Consider the following 25585-nt stretch of genomic DNA (forward strand, 5'->3'; position numbering starts at 1 on the left):
TGGTTTTGGCTATGAAAGCCATCCCACATCCTCTAGTGTGTGTAATCTGGAGTTGATATACGGCTGTGTAATGCGAGCTAAGTAATTCCCAATATAATCAGGAAATGAGCTGCTTGAATGATATCGAACTCAATAGGCTCTACGTGCTGATGAATGCGCATCTGAAGTAGAGGACTGAATGTAGTAATGGGTCCACTTTCCAGTATTCTTGTCTACTCCTTCGATTTGGAATAGGAAACTTCTTTTTGCATAAGGAAATATCCAACTGTTTGGCCCAGGCTGCATCCATAAACAGTCCAGCGGCACCTGAATCCACCGATGCTGGTTCTTTGACGGTTTGACTGTTTGTGAGACATAATTCCACGGTCAAAACCAGGAGAGGTGTCTCTTTAAATGCTGACAGAATAATGCTATTGTCTTGTGAACAGGGACTGGAGAATTGCTCCCGATCCGGTGTCCCTTTTAGGAAAGGAGTTGGAGTTTTCCTTCCTCCGAGGGGCCAAAGGGCAAGTTCTCAGTAAGTGTGAGTTAGATCCGCAGTACAGACATAAGCCATTTACATGACGTCTATTTCTTTCTTCAGCAGTTAACAGCCCTCTAGCCATTCCTATTTGCATCGGTTCTGTGGTATGCAGCAAGTTCAAGGCAGATGAAGAAACATCTCCCAGAATACCAAAGGCAAATAATTGCTTATCCAGCAGAGTGAAATGAATAGTAGAACAGAAGGAAGTAGCAGGATCTCTGGAAACGTAGCACATAACAAGAGAAACATAACGAGCTGATGCAACAAAGTTGCGACACACAGTTTACCTGTTCTGGACGGCATTTGTTTTGAAATGGGAAAGTCGCCTCCTTCTGGTGCATGCCGTCGTGGCCATCTTGTGTGTGGCCAAACGTTTGTAATGCGTAACTCAAAGTCTTGCCCGTCGCAGGAAGTTAAGTCCCCAGCGATCCCAAAGAGACCAGGGGCAGAGCCATGGTCTGACATAATCCCCCTATTGAAATCAGATCAAAAGCGTACAACAAATGGCATATTTTTAAAAAAAAAAACTTTGTTTAGTGATGTCATGTCAATATTCACTACAGTGCAGGGCAACATTAACAGCACATACATATGTAAGGATTAATGTCTCAAGGCGTGGATGCAGGTGAAAAGTCATCATCTGATATCATATTGCACAGGTAACTCCTGAAGGGAGCCCATGTGTCTTAGGGACGGTTTGTCACAGACATGAACATCACAAATTGTTCTTTGCATTCGTTCACAAATGTCAACTCTCGTAGGAATTAATCAGTTCAATGTGCATATGGGGCCTTCCAACATTTCAGTATACATCTATCTTTTAGCAACAGCACATATCACATTGAAAAGTTTTCTTGTGGTTTCAGCTAGCTCACCAATGTCTCCAAACAAATATTTCAGGGGACTGAGAGCCTTATGGATTTGTGTTATTGTCTCAATAAACTCAGCTACATTAGTACAAAACGTTGCAACCAACAGAGATTCCCAGTACACGTAAAAAGCATTTGCGTGTGGGTCCCCGCATTTCAGACATTCTCCAGAGCAGTTTTCTGTAAACCTGGCCATCTTTACAGGGGTGTAATGTAATTGATTACGGATATTTAACTGGATAAGGTGTAGGCCGGCATTCAGTTGGCAGCATTTATGCCATGGTTCGTCGCTGATCATCGTACCCAGATTTGCTTCCCAAGTATCTTTGATAGCGTTCAAGGAGTGTGATTGTATTAGGGCATACAGTTTGGAGATAGCCGCCCCCTGTGCCATCGCCAGAAGTTAACGCTCAGAGGCATTCCTGAGTGACAGGTTCCCCTGGGAACATCGGCCATATCCCCCCCCAAATGCGGCCTTAATCCAATAATATTGTAGCAGTTTCAGCTGCACTCCCCCAATGGTTACCACAAACTCATCCAGACTCACATATCTACCTTCCGGGTACATGCCTCACATCTTCAGTTGTTTATCTGGATCCCAGGTTCTCTGTAGGGTTTCGTGAAAAATGGTGGAGATTCCAGGGAAGCACCAGAGCGGCGCCCAAGGGTTGTATTATATCTTTAAGTTTATTCTTTTGAATATCATGGACCAAGCATGGACAGTGACACTGAAATGGTCAAATCTACAGGAGTCTTTATGGCGTGTAGTGAATATAACAGAACGGAGATAGGTGGGAAATGATACATATCTTTCTATCGGGATATCTGTGGCTGTATCACCCTGGTTATACCAGTGTTTAGCAAACTGGGCTTGTGCCGATAAAAAATGCAGCTCAAAATCCGGTGCAGCAATGCCACCGCCAGCATATGTTTTTCCCCATTTCATTCTCGAGACTCCACTGCCCCAGATTGAAGCTTCGTAAAGAATGCCCTGCCTGGCCAAAGGGGAATGTTGCCAAAGTAGTATAGGAGTTTAGGGAGGACCATCATTTTCAGGAGTGCTAGCCAACCCTATAGGGGGACAGGAAGTTTGGCCCACAATTGGAGCTTCGCAGCCAGCAACTGTAGGAAAGTGTCATGGTTGTCAGTGTACATTGTCTGCCAATCACTTGATACGATAATGCCCAAATAGCGAACCCGGACCAGTGCCCATTTGAATCCATTGATGTTTAGCAGGCATTCGGTAGCGAGTGGGAATAATTCAGATTTAGAGTTATCAATTTTATATTCAGAGTATCGTGATCATTTGAGTATGTCTTTCATTATGGGTTCCAAACTTACGTCAGAGTCTCGGACATAGAGGAGCGTGTCGCCCGCATAGAGTGAGATTATTTGAGGTGGGCCCGTCAGTACAATACCCCCTGTCTGTGATTTTTATGCACAAATGGGAGAGAAGGGACAGCCCTGTCTGGTACCCCTGGCAAGAAGAAATGATGTGGCTATGGTACGTTTCGTGAGAGCTCTGGCTCCCGGTTTGGTGTATAGTAGCCAAACACATTGTATAAAATATGAGCCCAGTCCAAAGCATTCAAGTACCACAAATAAATATTGCCAGGATACCGAATCAAAAGCCATTTTGGCATCCAACGCAGCAGCCGCTGCCCGTGCCTTCGGGCATATTTGTGCCATTACTCTGAACAACCACCAGAGATTGAGGGCAGTGGATCGCATTGGAATGAAGCCGGATTGGTCCGGGTGTATCAATTCGGGCATGTTGGAAAGACTTAGTCTGTGTTGATTAAGGATAGAGGCCTATATGAGGACATGTCATGGGGACGACAACGTGGTTTCAACAATACAGTTATTATGGCTTCCCGCATTGAATCGGGGAGCATACCCCAGTCCATAGCCTCCTCCCAAACTATCAGCAAAACAGGGGCTAACTCTTTGTGGCATTCTTTATATATTTCAATACTCAGGCCATCAGACCCGGGGCCTTCCCAGCTGTCAAGGATTTAATGGCGTCTACTATTTCTTCCTTAGTAATCGGCAGGTCCAACAAGGATTTGGCCTTGGGCGGGAGCATAGGGAGCCCCAGTCCCCGTAGGCCTTCAGCAGTCCTCCCCTATTGTCTTCTCATCACGATTTGAATACATTTCCATATGGAACTTTGTAAATTTGTCATTTATTTCATCCACTCGGGTCACCAACCCTCCATCTGCTGCTCGGATACCGGCTATAGGGTTGCAATAATATTCTGCTTTCAACATGTTGGCCATGGTTCTCCCTGCTTTGTCTCCCTCCCCATATCTGTGTGCCCTTGCGGGGTAGCCATGTATTGCACCTCCCCGTCAGTCAATTTATGAAAATCACTTAGCCTATAAATATCTGCCAAGGTTTCCCCAGTGTGTGTAGCACTGTAGCTCTTCATGTTCCCGCAATTGGGATTCCACCTGGCTCAATTCCTTACTAACATTTTTAAGCAGGCCTGTGGTCTTGGACATAAGGATACCCCCGACCCAGACCCTAAAGGTCTCCCAGAGTGTTGAATAAGCGCTGACAGAGCCTTTGTTAATGTTGACAAATTCTGCAGTTTCCATGTGTAGGGATTTTGATACATTGGGGTCTCAGAGGATATTAGAGGGCATCCTCCAGCGCAGGGCATGTGGCAGGGCATCACTCAGTTCAAGACACAGGGAAACCGGGGAATGATCAGAGAGTGTGCGCGGATCGATATTGCATCCTCGCACTGTATACAAAAGTGAAGAGGTGAGAAGCCAAAAGTCGATTCGGGATTCAGAGTCATGTACCGTGGAGTAATACGTGCATTGTTTGTCTTGTGGGTGTAATGTTCTCCAAACATCCATCAGGGGTAGTTGTAGTGCCCCAGATCAGAGCTCTACAGTTAGTCAGCCATCACATGCGGGCGCAACAGCGCCCCCACCCCAAGTGGCGAATTTCTAAGCCCTAGATTAGGGAGGGTACAACTTTCACTTCAGAGAACTAAATTACCAGCAGACAGGAACATTTCCCACATCGATACATTTATGCCATTATGGAGCAGTGGTGTCATCTTCACGGTGACACATGTAGCTCAATTCTTGAGTTGGGCTGAAACACTTAGGAGCCCATTGTAAGGATAGCAAAATGTTTTCCAGATCCAGTTTGGCACAAGGAAGTTACTTACATGTACATCTTGTGCTCCAGCATGGGTCTTACATGGATTCACATGCTGTGAACATTCCCTGTCCTCAGGCTGGGAATCCTCAGTAAAGCAGTTTTGCTTTAAGCAATTTAGCAAAAAGAAAGCTTGAATCCGCGTGACAGCTGTCTGGGAGAAGTGGGCCGCTGGGGCAAGGTGATCACAGAGTATCCTATGGTTCACCAAGTCAAATGATGCCGATAGGTCCAAGAGGAGCAGGATTGCAAGTCTTCCTTTGTCTTCGAGTTCTGGCTTTTTAGGTCAATGAGGGCCGTTTCGGTCCCATGTAGCTAGATTGCTGAGTCCCCAAGAGCTTGTTGGCCTCTAAATAATCTTAGATTTGTAGGTATGCAACCCTGTACAGGATTTTTAGCAGAAATGGAACTGTTGTAATTGATCTGTAATTAGTAGTGATAGAAGGGTCTAGTGATAGTTTTTTGAGTAGTGGAAGTACCCAAGATTCCTTCAGGTTACTAGGTACAATACCACTTGAAAATGATACGTTAATAAATTTGGTTATAAATGGGGCCAGGTCGCTGGCCGCATCTTTAATAATCTGTAACGGGCAACTATCTCCCTGGCATTTTGAGGGTTTCAGAGCAGCAATCATTTTTTGTACCCGTGGTACCAATACATTTGAGAATTTAAAGCCTTTGGGCTGTTGGGTATGCAGTAGTTGATATGGCTTGGTTGAGGCCAGGTTAGTTAGGTTGCACCATTTGTCTGCTATTTTTTGTCTGCAAGGTGGCGATTGTGTTGGTGAGAGCATTCTGAATGTCGGTGTCACATTTGGTACAGATTTCTTCTTTGTATTTAGCGGAGAAGTTAACGAAGCATCTTTAACTCAGGGGTACACCAAGAATTTACATAGGATCTTGGTTTGCCTTTACACATTTTAAGAGGGGCAACTATGGTTAAAGATTTAGCCATGGTAGAGTTATAGGTGGGGGTCATTAGTATTTAGAAGTGAGTTTAAAGAGGGGATTACAAGAGGCATAATTGCCTCAGCAGTGGTGTTGCGTTTATTTCTAATGGGGCATGGCGGTGCTATAGGGCCAGTTTTGTTTGGTAGTTTGTTGACTAAAAACTCAAAGGAGAGAAGGTAGTGCTCAGTCCACAGTTGAGGTAGGATCTCATTCACTGAGATGTTACAATTTAGGTCTGCTACCCAGTCAAGGGTCCTCCCTTTCCCATGAGTAGCCTCAGTGATTTTTTTTAAGTCTATGTTCAGCCAGGACATTGGCTAAAGAGGTTGCTGGGAGGTCATTAGGGTCATTATAGCCCCAGTTGAAATCACCTATAAGATTGGCAAGGTGGTTTTAATGTTGACGGAAAGTAGGGTCATCAAGTATTCCACGAATGATCCTACAGGCACAGGCGGTCTATAGATTAGATGGATTGTAGTGGTACTTTTATCCAAAAGTCTGGAGTTTGGCTGAGAGGCGTTCACATGAAGAGATTGCTGGTGTGGTAACTATTCTCATGACTAAAGTATTTCTAAAGATAATGGCAATGCCTCCACCTCTGGAGTCAGGTCTGTCCACTCTGATAGAGTAGTTGTCTGGTACCGCTAGTAGAAGTGAAGGGCCCGCTCCGGCGTGCAGCCAGGATTCTGTTACTGCTAGGAAGTCCAGATTCTTTGATAGGAAGATGTCTGCTATGTCAGTGGCATGGGCTACCAGGGACCTAGCATTTATTAAGGCTCCCTTGATGGTATATTTAGGGTCGTTTGAGGCAGTGATGTTAGGTTTAGGTTGTTTCTCATTTTGGCGATTCAGGGATATTTTTATGGCTGTGATACCCCTAGGAAGGTTTCTTTTGGTATTTGCAGTAGGTTTGTTATAGTTGTTTTTGAGTAATGGCTGATTAAGAATTGGTAATCTAGAACAGAGTTTATGGTTTCTGTCATTAATGCAAGGGCTATTGGAAGGTGAATCTATGGTATGGCCTGCGGAACCCTTGTTCTTGGGCGAGTTAAACAGGACGGTGTTAGATGAGGTGATCTTATTGTTACTTGAAGTGTCCTGATATAGCTTGGGTAGGAATGTAGTAGGCCTGAGTGAGGTGTCCAGTCTGTTGAGGTTAAGTAATGGTAAGAAGGGGGTGGCTTTAATCCTAGGAACAATAGCTTTAGTTATGATCATATTGAAACAAGGGTGTTGCCCATTCGAAGGTTATAACAGTAGGTTTGCCAAATGGCGGTCCCGGTGAGGGCACACACTAGTAGGAGTGTCAAGTATATGGTGTGCATGTTAAGCCTTTTTAGAGGCATCTGCATCTTAGTGGTTAGCAGGCTAGATGCATCGCACGATAGTAACCCTATGTCGGGTAGGATGCAGGCCACAATGGTAACCCAATGTTAGGTAGATAGGCCAAAATGAGGCTTGATGCAGTAGTCAGTAATAACACAATGGAAGGATAGGCTAAATGCAAGCTAGATGCAATAATCAGTAATAGAACAATAAAAGGATAGGCTAGGTGCATTAATCAATGGGCTAAGTACTAGTTAGATGCAATATTCAGTAATAGCACAGTAGAGGGATGGGCTAACTGCAAACTAGATGTAGTGCACAATAGTCACACAATGTTAGGTAGGTAAGTTAGAAGCAGGCCCGCTGCGTTGCTCAGTGGTAACACAGTATAGGGCTAAGCTAGGTATAGGCTGGATATGCCGCACAATGGGCACACTGTCAGGACAGATAGGGTACAGCACAAATCATGTGATTGCATTATTGGGAGGCTAAGACATTTAAACAGTGACTTACATGTGCTTGTCAAGAACAGTTGTGGTACACTATGCGGACATTTCATGGTATGATGCAGGCAGCAATAATATAGGCCAAGCGCAGAGCGGAAGTGTCACCGTTTGCTAAAAGAGTACGTGTGAGGGGGCATGGCTTGGAGCCATGGAGGTCAGTGCGACTCTGTGAGAGCTCCCGGCTGGCTACCATCCACAATGCCCGGTGAATTGAGTTTTGGAAGCTGAAAAAACATCGTAAATGTGGCGTAGATGAAGGGGCACATTTTGAGAGGTCCCCGGCTCGGCTACGACATCATTATCGGATGATGTTCCTGGTTTGAGGCCGCGGGGAGCCCGCCTTGGGAGCAGACGCAAGATGGCGGACCTCGCCTCAGCCGATTCGTGCCGTTGATGGAGGCAGCTCAAGCAGAGCTTGCGATGGGTGCAAGGCATTAGGATGGACCGGAGCTTGGCCACACTTATGAGAGAGGTCCTGCAGCCTCGCCGATCTACGTGAGAGGACCCCTGCAGGCAGCGCTCCAACTTCCCGCTCTCCACCTTCCCCCTCCCGCCCGAGCACCCACTCGGCGGTCGGCAGGAGGTGACATCCTGAGCGGACCCAACTGAACAGCCTGCAGGCCCGGGGCCAGACATTCTGTGGGGCCAGCAGCCAACTCGCGATGAGGGAGAAAGCTCTGTGCCCCCCCCCCGCGGACGCTCCAGACAGGGGAGCCTCAGCGCCCATCCCAGCACCCAGAAAGGGATATAGCAAGTCTGCAAGGGACCCTGACTGCACTCACCTGGGTCCCCAGTGGCAAGGCATTAAGATGGCCCGGAGCCCAGCCACACTTAGGAGAGCGATCTTGCAGCCTCGCCGATCCACGGGAGGTGACCCCTCCGGGTGGCACTCTGACTTCCCGCGCACAGCCTTCTCCTCCCGCTGGAGGGCCCACTCGGTGGAACATTCTGTGGGGCCAGCATCCAGCCCGCAACGAGCAAGCCTGGGGGCGAGCTGCGCTCCGGTGCCACCATCAGAGGAGCAGCACGCCCTCAGTGAGTCTTCCCCGCAGTACAACGGCCGACCAGATGACCTCGGACCAGGGCTGATGTCCAGGTGGTGGGGGAAGAGAAGCTGCAAGCCACCAACAGGGCGCGCGGAGGGGGGGGCTTGGAACCTTCCTTAAGCCCCCCGGACAGTGGGGTGGGGTGTCGGAGCAGGCTGAGCTGCCGGGCCAAACGTCCCAGGCAGTAGGACCAGATGGCCCGCGTCGCGGCCGGCCCGGCTGGATAACACTGGTAATTCTAGAGCAAATACAAGGCGACGAGCACTGACCTCCCGGGATGTGTGCATTTATCAGACCAAGACCAAACCGGCTCGCCCGGCCGCTTTGGTGACTCTAGATAACCTCGGCCCGATCGCACGTCCCTGTGACGGCGGCGATGCATTCGGATGTCTGCCCTATCAACTTTCAATGGTACTTTCTGTGCCTACCATGGTGACCACGGGTAACAGGGAATCAGGGTTTGATTCCATAGAGGGAGCCTGAGAAACGGCTACCACATCCAAGGAAGGCAGCAGGCGCACAAATAACCCACCCCCAACTCGGGGAGGTAGTGACAAAAAATAACAATACAGGACTCTTTCGAGGCCCGGCGCGGTGGCCCACCCGCATCCACCACCCTCGGGCCGACAACAGACACTCCTGGAGCATAGGGCAGGGCTCTGGGATCAAGCTCCATCCATCACTCTGCAGCACATGTTAGGGGGTCCGCCGAGAGGTAGGGTTGCACCTGCCGCGACAATCCAGCATCTACCAGCTCTGGTACCCCTGGGCCTCGTGCGCTTGGGACCCTGTGGACTGGGCGAGGGCATAGCCCAATGGCAGCATACAACAAGGGGGGGGGGGGGGAGCAATGACCTTTCAGAGCAGTGGGGTCGGCGCTTTGTGACCCACGCCCATGGCCCTTGCACAAAGCTCTCAGCTCCCGAGACCACCTTCTAACCCTGGGGGTTCCTGGGAAGTCTAACAAATCCAAGACTGCAACGGACTGCCTTTCTCCCACTGTGCGGCCTCCGGAGTCCCCAAACATTAACACCACTAGCCTCTAGCCCTGAGGAGGTTCCGCTTGGGGAAATCAGGGATTCCTGTTACCCCGGAGAGGGTCTTACCGTCAGAGCTCTGCGAATATACGTTCCGCCTAAGGGTTAGCTTCTGGACTCAGGGAGGGAGCCCGCACTAACTGCCAGACTACGAAGGTGGAAATCTAATAAGGCCAGCAACACTGATGGGGTCCTACTCCCCATCAGACGCCTCCCTGCACGCCCTGGACTAAGTGTGTCAATTGGCCCAACAATCCATTGGGCGGCGAAACACCAATTTGGGTGCCCCACGAGGTCCCCCTGCGCTGCTCAACAGGGGGGGGGGGGGCAGCGGCCTGGGCGCAACGGGTGAGGACCTCAACTGCTCGTTCCCCCCCCGCCTGACCCAGATAAGGGTGGACTAAATCAATATAGCCAAGACCCACAAAGCGAATAAGCAAACAGACATTACAGCATTATTAGCAATGCCGGGGGTTGGGGGGAGCAAAAGAAGTGAACGCTACGAAGGTGGGGCAGGAAGTAACCCGCCGGAAAGCCATTCCTCCATGGGGTCAAACTGTCACAAAAATCAGACTTAAAAGAGCTCCTATCTGCTCTCAAAGAATTTCAGAAAGGAACCGAAGAGGTAAAGAGTCAGATTGCAAGGCTGGACGAGCGAGTGGGGGAAATCGAATCAAGAACGGAAGAAATCGAAACTATACTGTATGAACAGAACTTTGAGATCGGAGAAGGGGCAGATAGAATCAGAGCCCTGGAATCCAGGGGTGAGGCACTAGAGGCCAAGCAAGAAGATGCAGAAAATCGCTCTAGACGTAACAACATCCACCTACGAGGAATTCCAATGTCGATCTCGGAGAAAGAGCTTCCCGTCTACCTAAGTGACCTCTTCCGCTTCATTATTACCCTCCCAGATGCCTCCCCACTGGAACTCGATCGAGTGCACAGGGCAAGACCCAGACAAAGTTCCACCACTGCAGCAGACGTACTAGTGAGAGTCCACTTCTTCAGGCTTAAAGAGGAGATAATGCGTGAAGCCAGGGCCATGGAGCACATTCACTTCAGAGACGCATCAATCTCCCTCTTTCAGGACTTGGCAGCATCCACATTAGCCAAAAGAAAGGCTCTCAGGGCCATGACTGACTGGCTCCGGGAGCGGAAAATCGCTTACCGATGGAACTTTCCTTGATGTGGGAATGTAAATCACGACAAATGCTCTCCCCGAAAGAAGCCGAAACCTTCTTGAACCCTGACTCAGAAGAGGAAGCCTCTGGGCACTCAAACCCAAATCCAGAGGGAGCGGAGACAAAACCCCGTTGTGCCTGGTCCCGGGTCGCCGCAGAGTGCGTGGACCTGCGGCCAAAGGGAAAAAACTGAACAACCGCTGAGACTGCCCTCCAGTGGCTCGGCACCCTCTCAGCAAGCCACAGGTGTCAAACTGGTCTATCGGGAGCTCCTTATGCTGTCCCCGGAATGGAAGCCAAGCCCTCACAAATGGCATCGACCCCTGGTGCCCTAGAGAGGTCGGCCATCCGCAACAACACTCGCCAAAGAAACCAAAAAAAACGCACACCCACATTACAACAATTTCACTGATACTACATGAGGCCCCCGGGCCTCGTACCGAATTGGCAGCTGTGGCCCAGCCGTTCGCCCCGTTGGTAGAAGGCTGGTCCGGAATACCTGTTTTTTTTCAAGTTCTTGTTCTTTTTCCGTTAGTTCGGCATGGGGGAACGTGGGGTCCGGGAACCAAGAGATCACAATGGGGTGGGGAGCCACTCAATAAGAAACACAGCACAAGGGAGGATCTTCGCAGCAGTGCTACTCAGACAACGTTCTTCCACCCCACTGGGGAGGGGAGGCTAGGGCTCTGCAATTCAACAGGGGCAGGATAAACCCTTCAACCGTCTTAATCACAAATGGCCCAGTTGGATAGCGAACTCTCAGTGACGTCCTGGAATGTCCAGGGTCTGAATACCCCTCAAAAGAAAATTGGTGGAGCACAGACTTTCCGGCTGGTGCCCGACATCATCTGCTTACAGGAAACGCACCTCTTGGCGACAGATGAAAACCGTATCTCTTTCCATCGATACACAAGATGCTATTTCGCCTCTGCGGATCAAAAGAAAAGAGGGGTAGCCATACTAATAAGACGAGACCTGACGCTAAAACAAATCACTTAAGAGACCCAGAGGGGCGCTATATCCTACTGAAAGGCCTCTTTGTGGAGCTTCCCCATCACTCTAGCGGCAATATACTACTCAAATGTCGCGCAAGGCACATTCCTCTGCAACCTCCTGCCCATACTCAACCTTCACAGAGGGCCACTTAATAATGGGGGGCGATTTCAACTTAACACCAGACCCGAATCTGGACAAAACGCTCTCCCAACAAAGGCTCTCGCCATGGCAGAATTTCTGAAAGAAACCGACACCATAGAGTTATGGAGACGTTCCAACAGGGGGGTGAAGGACTATACATTCTTCTCTCATGCTCACCTCGGGCACTCGAGGATCGACCTGCTGCTCCTTTCCAGTGCCTTCATCCCCTGTTTCGAAACCATTCAAATTGGACACAGAGCTCTATCAGACCACGCCCCGGTGACAATGCCCCCTAAGGGCACAAGGCCTATATATCTGTCTAGTGATCTGTGTTAGTTACCCGTCACTTGTTTCTCGTGTGCCTGTTTCTGCGCCCCGAAGCTTGCGAGCTACCGGCGCAATATAAATAAATAAATAAAATAAAATAAAGGCTCGCCTGAGCAGGCTCAACGATATTGGAAGCTGCAGGACCATATTCTGTCAGACCTAGCCACCAGAACGGAAATTGCGGAGGCCCTCAAGAACTACTTCAAGGAGACCACCACCAGGGACACATCAGAATCGATCATTTGGGACGCAATGAAAGCGGTCATTAGGGGCGTCGCAGGTGACGGCACAGCAAGGCTCCGACGTCTAAATAAGTTACAGCAGGATAAACTTGAGGGGAAGGTAGTAGAAGCGGAGCGGATCCTCAAACAGGGCCAAACTAGAAAACAAGATGCACCTCAAGAAAGCGAAAAGAATCCTAGAAATGCACTTGGCGGACAAAGCAGCCAGAGAATTAACTTACACCAAGTAATTCTACTATGTGAACAGCAACAAAGCAAACCGGCTTCTGGTCCACAAACTGAAAAAGCACCAGTCGAGAAACAATATTCAGTGTCTCCTTGATAGCCAAGGGATCCATCGCCACTCCAACACAGAGAAATTGTAAATCATGACAGCACACCACGATCATGACCGGGCCACCAACGACAAAATCCGCAGAGGCCCGATATCTAGCAGATGTCTTCTCGACCCCTCAGCATCCTCAACTGAAAGCCCTAGAAGACCCAATCTCAGTGGAAGAGGTGAGCGAGGTTATCTCAACTTTAAAAAAACTCGGCCCTAGGACCAGATGGGCTCACAGCCCAATTCTATAAGAAGTTAGTCTACGTCCTTGCTCCCCTGCTGGCGGCCCTGTTCAACTCGTTCCTCTCATCGGGAACTACAACCCCCTCCATGGAGGAATCGCCAACGGTGCTCATACTGAAGCCCAGCAAGGATCGTAACCTCTGTGCCTCCTACAAACCCATCACACTATTGAACATTGACGCCAACATTTTTAAGAAAACTCTAGCGAACAGGCTGGTGCCCCTACTCCCAGACATTATCCATCCGGGCCAGACCGGATTCATCCCCGGCCGGAGCACCCACGACAACTTAAGACGAACTATAAATATTATTGAATCCGCCAACAGGAAGGGCCTGGAAATGATGGTCCTATCACTTGACGTTCATAAGGCCTTTGATATGCTAGACTGGGGCTATATCCAAGAAACAAAAGACACTATGGGGTCGGCCCTAATTTTATAAAATGGACACTTGCCAATTATCAACATCCCTCCACCAGGCTCAGAATGAACGGGACTAGATCGGATTCAATCAAAATAACAAGAGGCAAGGATGTCCCTCCCCCCCCTCATCTTTGCACCATCAATGGAGCCATTCACAAATGGGATACGCCACAACGCGGCAATCCACAGCCTGGAAATCAAGACCAAGTCTAAAAAGCTGCCCTATACGCCGACGATGTCGGGTTAACATTGGCCCAACCCAAGGAGTCCATGAAAGCACTGTTTTCGGAGCTCAAGGAATTTGGGGAGGCGTCAGGATTCCATGTTAATCTCTCCAAGTCCACAGCGATGGGCGTCAACCTCCCTCGGACTCTGACAGTGGGGCTGGAAAAGGACTATCGAATACCTTAGGCGAAAGGGCAACTGCCCTATCTAGGGGTACAGCTCCCAGTCAATCCGAACAGAATATATAAAGCGAACTTCCCTCCTCTGTTTAAAGAACTCAAAAGCGACCCGATACGCTGGCAGAAACAGGAAATCTCCTGGTTTGGGAGAATCACATCCCACAAAATGAACCTAATTCCCAGACTGCTTTATCACTGCTCAGCCTTGTCTACAACCATCCCAAAACAAGCGGTACAGAAGCTGCAAAGGAACATCATGAAATATATATGGGAAGGAAAGAAACCCCAAATTCCAAGGAGGATTATGCTCCGGGGACGGGCGGTGGAGGTCTGGGAGCACCACATGTAGCAAGATATATCCTGGCATTGCAGCTCTCGCAGGCCTTCGCCTGGAACGCCGTCACCCCAAAACCATGTTGGCTGGAGCTGGAGGAAGCCTGGAGCCCAGTCCCGATAAACTCACTACCGCACTGGGAGAGTCATCGGTCGAACAAGCACGAAATTCCTCTCAGCAACCGAAAACACAGTGCAGAGCTGGAGGAAAGCAGCGCGACTGTGGAAATGCCGAAGCACAATAGGCCCTCTCACCCCAATATGGGAGAACCCGGACTTCTATCCTGGCATTACCCCAATCATTTTCATAGATGGACAGAAGGAGGACTAGAGAAGGTTCAAGACTTTTTTGAGAATGGAAACACCCTAGACTTTGAAGCCTGGGGAGAACAGAAGTCAAATATCTGAAACTTCTCAGCAAAGTCACCAGTAGCCCAACACTTCAACGAACAAAAACACACAATAGCCCAAATCAAGTTTGTGGTTTTTCGAACATGTTACATTACCAAGGAGAGGGGGCAACTTGAATAAGTAGCTCCATCAAAGAGAAATCTATTGGACTGAAAAACATGAACTGTTACCTCTGAATTGATCAAGTATTTTGAGCATTATGACTGTTCATATATATTCAATATTGAAAATGCATGTGCCACATAATCATGCCTGGAGATCACTGACTTTTACCCGTGTGCGACAGCATTGATGGTTTATATTATTTTCTGATCTGAACCACCATCTATTTGACTCTGTGATTAACTTTGAGTTATCCCTATTTCATGAGATAGACATACTATGCCTAATTAGAACAGAATCACCCGAAATCCAAACTGGAATCGGGTACCTTGACCTAAATAAATTCATCCTGACATTGCAGGATAGATATCAAACACACAAGTGGATATGGACTTATTTATCTCCATAACTGTAGGAAGCCGTTATTACGAGTACCTTGTCTTGGGAGGATAGCTCCGGGGCAATGTGCAAGACGACACAGAGCACCACAGGTTCAATCCCCGGGTCCACACTTAGAAACCTCTGGGTATTAAGCGCATTATAAATAACCTATAATAATCATCATCTTAACCGGATTCAGTAAATACAGTGACCAGCCTGTGAATCACTTAACTCGCTTCGATATGACGGCCAACAAATTCTTAGAATTCAGATTTCCAATAAAGTTCAATACAGTCAAGATGGTGCTGCAGTGAGTCTAACAGGCAAATTAGAACCGAACTATTTAAGCACACCAAAAATGGGGTTGCTTAGTAAAGATTAGATGCCACGCCTCAGCGAGGCCGATGCCCGCGTTCACCAGATGGAGTCCTCACAATTCAATAGTTTTTAAAGGTATGTGAAAGCCACTTTACCAAATCGAGATGCATTAATAAGACACCGTTAACAACGTTCGATATAAAGAACACTTCCCCCACACACAGAGGGACCCGACTGAACGGATCGCAAGACGTTTCCGAGAATCACAGCACGCCAATACAGGAGACGCTGTCTCCGTGACAACACAGACCAACAACCAGGGAATGCGAAACACATCCTGTGGTTGAAGGTAGGCGATAATTATAACTGGCTGCATGAATCACATTTTGTGATTGATGAATATAATAACGTGGACAGCCACTAATTGATTAATGAACATCACTGGTCACTACTTTTTCAGAGATACTGCAAACCGCAATTGACTGGATCAGCCCAAGAAAATAACATATCACGCACACCAGGAAAAGCAAATAGGTGAGCGAGATTTGAATTAAATATCAGGCATGTAAAATATATTGAATCACCGGGATCCCACAGAGGGACCTAGCGCCCTTAACAGCGCTTTGTCTATCTGGGAACCCACAGCTCTTAATTTCAACATTACATTAATGCAGTTTCATTTTATTAACAGTCATTGAATTTTACTATTAAGAAAAATCACTACTTCATGGCTACAAACTGATGCTCAGGTTAGTACTGCAGAACTTATGATATAAGAAATTATATGACCACTGGAAAACTTATTACTTATGTACAAGTATACACAACATTAATAATAAGGGAATTTCTCTATTCTATCCCCAGAAAAAAGCACAAAAAATGCCTGATTTTTAAACCTGAAGGGCTAGGAAAGTCCGAAATGCGTAGTTTAGCGATAGGAAAGTCTACCTTGAATGCACACTGTCATCAGCCCTTATCAAGATATTTGGATGAATCAAAAAAACACACAAGGACTTGTTACTGATGCTTATAATGACTCTTTATGAAGCATATCGTGACAATGTGATAGAAGGATAAGTGAATTGTACAAAAGAGTGTACACCTATGATATGTTGTTATTAAATCAACATGTTTTTCATAGTTACATAAAAAAACAGACTAAAAAACCTTTTGAACTCAAATAACTCACATGTATTGATTCCTCACAAGTGTATTGTTAATAGTGTTCCCCCGTTGGATTATGAGGGTCCTTCCTTTGCTGCATTTTTCTGGTTCTGGTAACACAGCACCAACGGGGAGCACCTTAAAGTCATTGACTAAATATTTGTAATCAACTTAAACTCAAGTTAGTAACATAGAAAGTGAGTGCACTTCCACAACCTTACTATGCGAGTTTGAGTGAGCCTGCTCTTATCAACAGTCGTCCAGGTATGGAAAGACTTACGTTCCAATCCGTCTGAGTTTTGCTGCCACCAGTGCGAGGCACTTGGTAAAAACTCTTGGCGCTGACCTCTTTCTGAATGAGAGGACACAGAATTGTAAATGTGAATCCCCTATTGCGAATCTGAGGAACATTCTGTGGGCAGGATGAATAGAGATGTGAAAATAACGTCTTCCATGTCCAGGGCGGCTAGGAAATTGTGTTTGTTTAACCATGGGAGGACGTTTTGCAAAGATGTCATCTTGAATTTGATGTGCTTGATTAATTTGTTCAGTGCTCAAGTCCAATATTGTTCTCCACTGACTTTTTATGTCCTAACCAGAAAAAACAGGAGTGAAACCTCTTCCCATTTGTTGTTCTGGAACCGGTTCTATGGCTGCCTTTTGAAGCAGTTTGCGAAATTTCCAACATGATGCGTTTATAAAGGCGCACTTTGCGTGGCATGGGAGCAAGGGATGGAGGTTGGTCCAAGAATTGGATAGTGTGACCCCGCAAATCACTTACAACACCCACTTATCCAATGTTATCCTTTGCCAGCGTTGGTAATGTCGGCTTACTCCCCCCCCCCCCCCACCGGGGTGTGTCGTGGGAGGGGAAGATGGGAATTGTCAGTTTTGTTTGCTTTGAGGTTTGGCCTGGTTAGAGCCACATCTCCCCCTTTAGCTGTACCTGGTCGTTGACTGATGGTAACAGTTGTCTTGAAAGGTGCTGCCCTGTGTCTTTTGGCCGTCGGATGGACGGTTAAAGCCTCTGTATTTGGATGATCCCCGAAACGGTCGAAAAGACCTGCTATTCTTGTCCTTATTTTTAAGAGAACTCATGGCTCGGGCTGTGTCAGTGTCCGTTTCCTTTGAGGTGGTCATCAATCTTTTCCCCAGAGATTGTATCCATCAAAGGGCATATCCAATATTTGAGCTTGGACCTCCGGTCTGAAGTTTGTTGCCTTCATCCAGGCTTGTCTTCTCAAGACCGTACCACTTGCCAAAAACCCGTTTCTACTACATCTACTGCTGTGTCAATCAAATGATCGGACATAGCTTCACCTTCCGATATGATTGCTCTAGCTTCTTCCTGAAATACCGCTAGTAAGTGTTTGGATAATTTAAACATACAGAGCCACAGTTTGTGGGCCAGGCGTGCTGTCATGGCCAGAGCGTTGCCCGCCCTGATGGCAAGAAAAGCTGACGAAGATAGTTATCTGCCCATAGCCTCCAATTTACGCTCTTCCTTATCAGGTGGAGAAGATTAACCAGTTTACTCACCGTAGTGACCACCTTACTCCTAGTCCATAGTCCCTTTTACTCCATACTTATGCGACATCCCTCCGTCTTGTGGGACGGGATCGGAGCGCTTTGTAAAAGCATCTAAAAATGTCAACTTTTTTTAGTCCTTCCTCTCTTTCTACATGGGGCCCGGTATGCAGCCGTAACCCCGCCCATCTCGGCTCCGCCCCATGCATCGGCCATCGGTCCTTTTCTATCGCCAGATCAGAGACCTTTTAGCAATAACAGAGGAACCTTATTAGAGGGAACGGCGGGCGGGCGTATGGAGGAAAGGGGACTATGGACTAGGAGTAAGGTGGTCACTACGGTGAGTAACCTGGTTATACTCCTACGTCCCGTCCCCTTTCCTCCATACTTATGGGAGATTACCAAGCACTCCTTACAGGAACTATGGGTGGATGGGGAAAAAAAAAAAATAACCCTTACTGAGAAAGGTTCTTCAGCACAGCCTGACCAAACTGGGCATCAGCTCTTGAACTCCGGTCTAGACAATGTTTACAAAAAGCTGATGGGTAGGCCCAAGTAGCTGCCTTTGCGATGGTCTCCCAGAGGACATATTTCTGAAAGGCAACGGCGGCTGCCTTTCCCCGCACCAGGTGTGCATGAATACCTTTAGGAGGCTTCAGCCCTTGAACAGTGTAAGACTCCGTAATGCAGGCCGCGATCCATCGGGATATGGTCGCCTTAGAGGCCTGCTTACCTTGCGGATTGCCAAAGGTGATGAACAGTTGAGAAAAGCAGTTCTGTCACGGTAGAACTTAAGAGCCCTGAAGCGGGATTCGGGAAAAAGACCGGCAAGGAAATAGACTGGTTTAGATGGAACTCAGAAAACACCTTGGGCAAAAAAGCGGGGTTTGTCCGTAAGACCACCTTATCCTTCTGAAAAGTCAAGAAGGGATGTTCCACCGACAAAGCTTGGAGTTCACTCACACGCCTTGCCGAAGTGATGGCCACCAAAAAGGACACCTTCCATGGAAGGTGCTTGAGGTCCACCATGGCCATTGGTTCGAAAGGCTTATGGCACGCCGCCGTCAGGACCACATTTAGATCCCACACCAGGTGCAGACTGCGAATCGGAGGACAAAGGCGCATCAATCCCGCAAAATGATTAGACAGAGAGTAAGAACACTGGTCCGTAGATAGGTAGGCGGAAACAGCCAAAAGATAAGTTCTACATGACAGAACGTGAACTCCCGACTCTGCTAGATGGGACACAAAGGACAGTACCGTGTTAATCGTAGCCCGCCTGGGGTCCATCTGTTTGTCTAAACACCAATGACAGAATCTAAGCCATTTGCTTTTGTACTGGGACCTAGTCAAAGGTTTCCTGGATGCCTGGATAATGCACATGTTATCCATGGACAGACCAAGGTGTTCTAAAGACCAGAACTCAGGCACCAAGCCGTCAAGCTGAGTGATTGTGGGGAGGTGTGCCACAGTTGTTCCCCCTGGTGAAGAAGATTGGCTGTTGTGAGCCATGTTACTTGGTGGTTATTAGGGGTCGACAAAAATGATTTATCCCTCTTCACCCAGAAAAAAACTGGTTTACTGATTGGCTATGATGTGCTCATACTGGTTCTGCTCTCTTCTCTCGATCCACAGAACGTGTATAAACGTCCACAGTGGAGACGTTCCCCTCTTCACCATAAATTAGCAGTATTTGCTTTGGCGAAACTGAGATTGGTGAGTCTTACTTAGGTTAGTCATAGCCTTGTAAGTTGATTTGAGGTATATTAATAACTCAAGTCCCTTATTTCTCTTTGTTTCTTTCTCTGGCTTTACCCCCTTTTTCCCCTTCCCTTTCCCAGCAGGTTGTCTTTCATTAAAGCCTTCAGTAACTTGGAAACATCCCTACGTGGAGACATACCTCACCTTCTCAGACAGTTAACCTTACTTGTCTTGGAAATTGTTTATCTTTTGTGTATAGCGGATTTTGTTTTGGATCCCTGATGAATGTCAAGTAATTTGGTTAAAATGTTTTTTGAATGAAACATGTCGGGCATACGAACACCTTAAATTATAAGGTGCTGTACATTGACCAATCTAGTGGTTACGGTCACCCCAGTAGCGGCTGCAAGGGGTAGACAATTAACAGACATTGGATTTATAACAGAACTAACAATCCAAGAACAGGGGTTGTTTTAAGGTGCTACCTACCAAAAGCGTTACTATACACCAGAGTTTACATTTTTGTTGTACTGCTTTGTTTAGATTTGTATAGGCAGGAGTTTTCTTTTGGGTGTATAGGTGACACTTAGGCAGGTTTGTGAAAGTTTTTCTCTGTATTTTATTTAAAACTGATTTAGAACTTTTATTGTGGTTTATTAACTAAGTGCACATAGATTACTATGTGCACATAGATTACTATGTGCTATGTTTTTTCTTTAATAAAATTGTATTTCATTTGATTCTTAAAACCCTATACGCGGTCCTTATTTGGTCCACGGACCGTGTGTGGGGATAGGGGTAGAGTTTGGAGAATAAGTAGAAGAGAAAGACGGTTTGTTCCTTTTTGTTTAATATTGTCTATAAGGCTTTGAAAGGAGTTCGGGACAAACGTCTATAAATAACTCTATTTGGCTCTCTTAGTCAGTTGTTGAAGAAGATTGGGGGCCACCGGTAACCTGGTTGGAGGATACACTGACAGGTGTTAAAGTTCTGAGAACCAAAACCTGGCCGGCCACCATGGGGCAATGAACAGAAGCGAACAGTTCACAGAGTTCAATTTGCAAATCGCCCGATGAACTAGAGGCAGAGGCGGGGAAGCATAAGCCCTCATGTTGTCCCATGGAATTTCGAGAGCATCCTCCAGAGAAGAGGCTCCCAGACCGTTTCTGGAGGCATTCAGAGGAAGCTTCTTGTTTGCCACCGTAGCAAAGAGATCCTTTTCCGGAGTGCCCCAGCGCAGGAAAATCCACGAGAGGACCTCCACCTTCAGTTCCCACTCGTACCTGACTAACGTCCGCCGACTGAGGGCATCTACCGTGACATTCAGCTGGCCCGGAATATGTACTGTAAGTAGCCAAACACCATGCTGAACTGCCCACTCCCAGATCTGGATGGACAGTTCCACGAGCGGGGGAGACTTGGTGCCCCTTTGTTTGTTGATGTAGAACATAGACATTGCATTGTCCATGCAAATCCGGACCACCGTTGGCTATAATCGGTCTGAACGCCTTGAGCGCTAGGAAGATCGCCAGGAGCTCCAGATGATGTATGTGGAGGAGCTTGTCCTGAGGCGAACAAAGGTCTGAGACCTGCAGAAGATCCAACGTCGCACCCCACCCCAGAAGGGAGGAGTCCGTTGTGACGGTTACTGTCAGAGCTGGGTCCTGAAACCCCGGCCCCACCGGCAGGTTGCTGAGAGACGACCACCAGTCCAGGTCTGCTCTCATGGAATCCGGAATCGTAATCAACTTGGAGCTGATAAGAACTCTGAAGAGCCATCAGAGACCGCCTCATCTTGAGGCGAGCAAGAGGAAGAGCCGAAACGCACGAGGCCATGAGGCCCAAAAGCCTCTGGAACCACCAGGCCGAAATGCTCTCCGACTGCGCAAACATCTGACAAGTGGCCAACAGATCCGCCATTCTGTCCCCGGTTAGGTACACTTTGCAGTTGATCGTGTTCCAGCGAAAACCCAGGAAGATCAAGTCCTGAGAGACCATCATGGAAGATTTCCACCAGTTCACCGACAGCCCGAGGTGGAACAGGAGCTGGAGGAGAGACTGAAGATCGCAGGCAGCTTTCAGCAGACAACGGCTGCGCAAGAGCCAGTCGTCCAAATACGGATATACATGGATACCCTGCAGACGAAGATAGGGCGCGATCACCGGAATCTTAGTAAAGACACGCGGTTCTGAATTTAGGCCAAAAGGAAGCACTTGAAACTGGAAATGCTCCTCTCCCACAGAGAAACGGAGATATCACCTGTGTGGACCCCAGATCAGGATATGCATGTAGGCATCCTGAAGATCCACTACACTGAGCCAATCGCCCATCTGGAGGGCCGACCGTATCTGGCCGGGCGTGATCATATTGAATTTCTCTTGGGGTAGGAAAAGATTGAACTGGGAAAGGTCTAGGATGGTGCGCAGGCCAGCCTGGTTGGGTTTGGGCACGTAAACAACCGGGAGTAGAAGCCCTCCCCTCGCTCCCCAAGATGAACGGGTTCCACAGCTCCAAGGTCCTGCAGTTTCTGCACCTCGGCTTTTAGGGAGGGCGATCCCGACTGCTGGAAAGGAGGGTTGAAGGGTGGGGTAGAAGTAATCGGAAGCCCGCCCGAGTGACTGACAAGACCCACCTGTCCTCGGTGATGGTCTGCCACGGCTCCCAATGAGACGCAATGCGTCCTCCCACCGGTGTCCTGTGCGAGCGAGGAAAACCCTCATTTGGCAGGCTTTTCAGTGGTGTTACCACCTGAACCTGAGGAGCGGGAGAAAAACCGAGTCTGTTGCTGCCTCTGGCAGTTATTGCCCGAAGGAGTATCCACTCTGCGGGATTTCCGGTCTAGGAAGCCCCTGAAACCAGAGGAGGGCCGGCTCTGCGACAGCAGTCTCTGGGACCTGAAAGCAGTTTTAACCAGGACTGCCAAGGACTTAGCTGTCTGGGTGCTGTCCTTCGTTTTGGTGAGCTCCAGATCCGTTGTGGAATGAAAAAGCTTACCATCAAACGGCAGGTCCAACACCTTGTCCTGTACCTCCTTTGAGAACTTGGTGGCATGCAACCACGCCTGTCGAAAGGTGTCAACACCCAGCATAAGGCCCCGAGCCAACGTGTCGACGTGATGAGCCGCGGCCTCCAGCAGATCCTGGGCCAAGACTCTGGGTCAGATAAACCAAAGTCTTCCAGCTTCTCAACCGGAATGAACTCCTCGAACTCTGACAGACCTTTCCACATCTTCATGTTCGCCCCCGCTAACACCAGTTCCGTATTGGCCTGCCGGAGCTGTAAGGCCGAATTAGCAAAAATCTTCCTCCCAAGGGAGTCCAGGAGTTTGTCCTCTTTCCCCAGAACCTGAGTCGCTGTCGTAGAAGAGGACGCTACAGGCCTGGACTGCAAAGTGGCCACAGCCACCACTGTTGAGGAGGGGGGCGGACAATATGACAGGGCCACTGTAACGCTCACCTGATTCCCGTAGAGGCGCCGGTCTTGACTGGGCGTATACCGTATCCTCAAAGGTGATGTGTAACACACGGCTGGCTCTTTGGGCTGGACCTCTGTGCACTGTATGCCTGGCTCAAAGGGTAAGATGTCTGCAGGTAGAAAATATGGGATTAATGAACTGGGTTGTTGAATGTCTCTCTCTTCTTCCCTTTCTCTTCTCCTGTAGAGCCCCAAAGGTTAACGCTCTCACCTTAGGTAAGTGAACGCCATGCTCTCCATCTGCCTCGAGGCAGGGTGCTGTAACCAGTTTCTTCACTGGATAAGGGGAGCAGGCCTCTTGACTTCAGAGGACTGCTGTCCGTCGTTTACTGCACGAACGGTAAGTTTCGAGTAATTCTAATGTCTTTAAAGTCTTTAGTAATGATGTCTCTTGTTTTGCAGGGTTCCGGCAATGGCGGATGACGGGCTGCAGTGAGTTGAAGATGGAGCCCGTGTGATGAATAGAAGCGCCTGGAAGCACGTAAGTAAGCGCTTGTTGCCTGCTTCACAAAGCGCTCTAACTGTCTTTTTATTTTGCAGGTACAAGTTCGGAGCGGCTGCAGGGTGCCGGAATACCCACTGGGTTAGATGTGGAAAGGAGTAATGGCACGTGAGTATTAAAGTTCCCCAATGTCTTTAAACGCACCTTGTTTTGTCTTTCAGATGCGGGATGCAGCGCCGAAGGCCTCTGGAGCGTGCGAAGAGTTGGTAAGCTTTTGTCTTTCAGATGCCAGAATGCAGTGTGAAGACCTTCGGAGCGCATGAAGAGTAGGTAAGCCTTTGTCTTTCAGATGCCGGAATGCAGCACGAGGCGTTGGTGACAGCCGATGGACCGGGTAAGTGAAGAGCTGTCACTGAAGACCGTAATGCTAACCTGTTCTTTCTTGTCTTTATAGGTGTTGCTGAAGACTGGATTCAGGATGGTAAGCCCTTTTTCCTTAGGCCCAGGATCAGATGTAGAAGACACGATGAGCGTTCTGCTGCTGAGGATGCAGAATAACGCAAAGCAAGATTCATCCATCGGGTGTGGTTTAAATAGCCTCCAGTAGTGCTTAGGTGTCTCCTTCCACAGCCACGCCTAGGCAAGAAAAGAGTTCCTGTTTTACAGAAGAGTTCCAGTGTTCTGAATCTAGGGAGTGGCTCCTGCCCCACCCAACAGGAAAAGTAGTTCCAAACAGAAGAGGATCAGAGGCTCAACTGGCAGGCAAGTAAGTAGCATGGTCTGCTGCAGGTAAGTCCACCCAAGCATTATGAGCCCGGCGCTTCCAGCGCTGGGACTGGGCATATTTATGAGCCTGGTGCCACGACTGGGTCCAAAAGGTCCCAATTGAGACTGGTTGGCACTCGGAACCTGGGTTATGGATCTGCTTCCAAGGGAGTTGAGAAAACCCCAACCTTTTGGAAGCAGAGATCATGACAGTACCCCCCCTCAAGGCCCCTCCCAAACCGGGCTTCTCCGGGGGTTTTGGCTTGTCAGGAAATGTTCGGTGAAATCTTTTGATTAGGCGAGGAGCGTGGACATATTCAGCAGGTTCCCAGGATCTCTCTTGGGGGCCGTAGCCTTTCCAGTCAATTAGGTAAAATAGTTTAGATTTGGAGATCTTGGAGTCCAGAATGCTTTTGACTTCAAACTCGAGTTCTCCATCAACTAGGATAGGTTTTGGAGATTTGGTTAGTCGGGTTTGAGGTTGCACAGGTTTTAATAGAGAGACGTGGAAGACCGGATGTATCTTCATGTGCGGGGGCAAGTCCAACTTGACCGCTACTGGGTTTACTATGGTAGTGATGGAATAGGGGCCAAGGTATCTTGGGTTGAATGTGCGTGGCCCTTTTAGAGGTAGATATTTGGTGGATAACCAGACTTGATCCCCTACTTGATATTGAGGGGCTTCCTTCCGATGTTGATCTGCTCCTTTCTTGTATTGTTCTTTAGCCCTTTGAAGGTGAGAAACAGCTTCCTTAAAGGCTTGGGTGATGGTAGAATGCAGGTAGTCTACTGCTGGTGTTTCAAGATCTTGGAGGGGATCCAATTCCGAGGTTCGAGGGTGACTGCCGTACAAAAGAAAAAACGGGGTTTTCCCAGTTCCCGAATGGACAGAGTTATTGTAGGCATATTCGGCTATCCAAAGGATGTCTTTCCAAGTTTTTTCAGTTTGTTGCAGCATGCAGCGTAAATACTGTTCCAGAGTTTGATTGGTCCTCTCGGTTTGTCCGTCGGTCTGAGGGTGTTGACTGGTCGATAGTCTCACATCAATTTGAGCCGACCGACAGCAACTTCGCCAAAAATGAGAAATAAATTGACTACCTCGATCCGAAATTAGAACCGAAGGAAAACCGTGCAGTCGGACGATGTTTTCGAGAAATTCTCGGGCCAGAGTTGCTGCTGTTGGCAAGCCTTTGAGCGGAATGAAATGCGCCATCTTGGAGAATAAGTCCACGATTACTAGAATTGTATTGTAT

The sequence above is a fragment of the Ambystoma mexicanum genome, chromosome 2q (genome assembly GCF_040938575.1).
Source record: "Ambystoma mexicanum isolate Mex_15411 chromosome 2q, UKY_AmexF1_1, whole genome shotgun sequence".
Lineage (NCBI taxonomy): Eukaryota > Metazoa > Chordata > Amphibia > Caudata > Ambystomatidae > Ambystoma > Ambystoma mexicanum.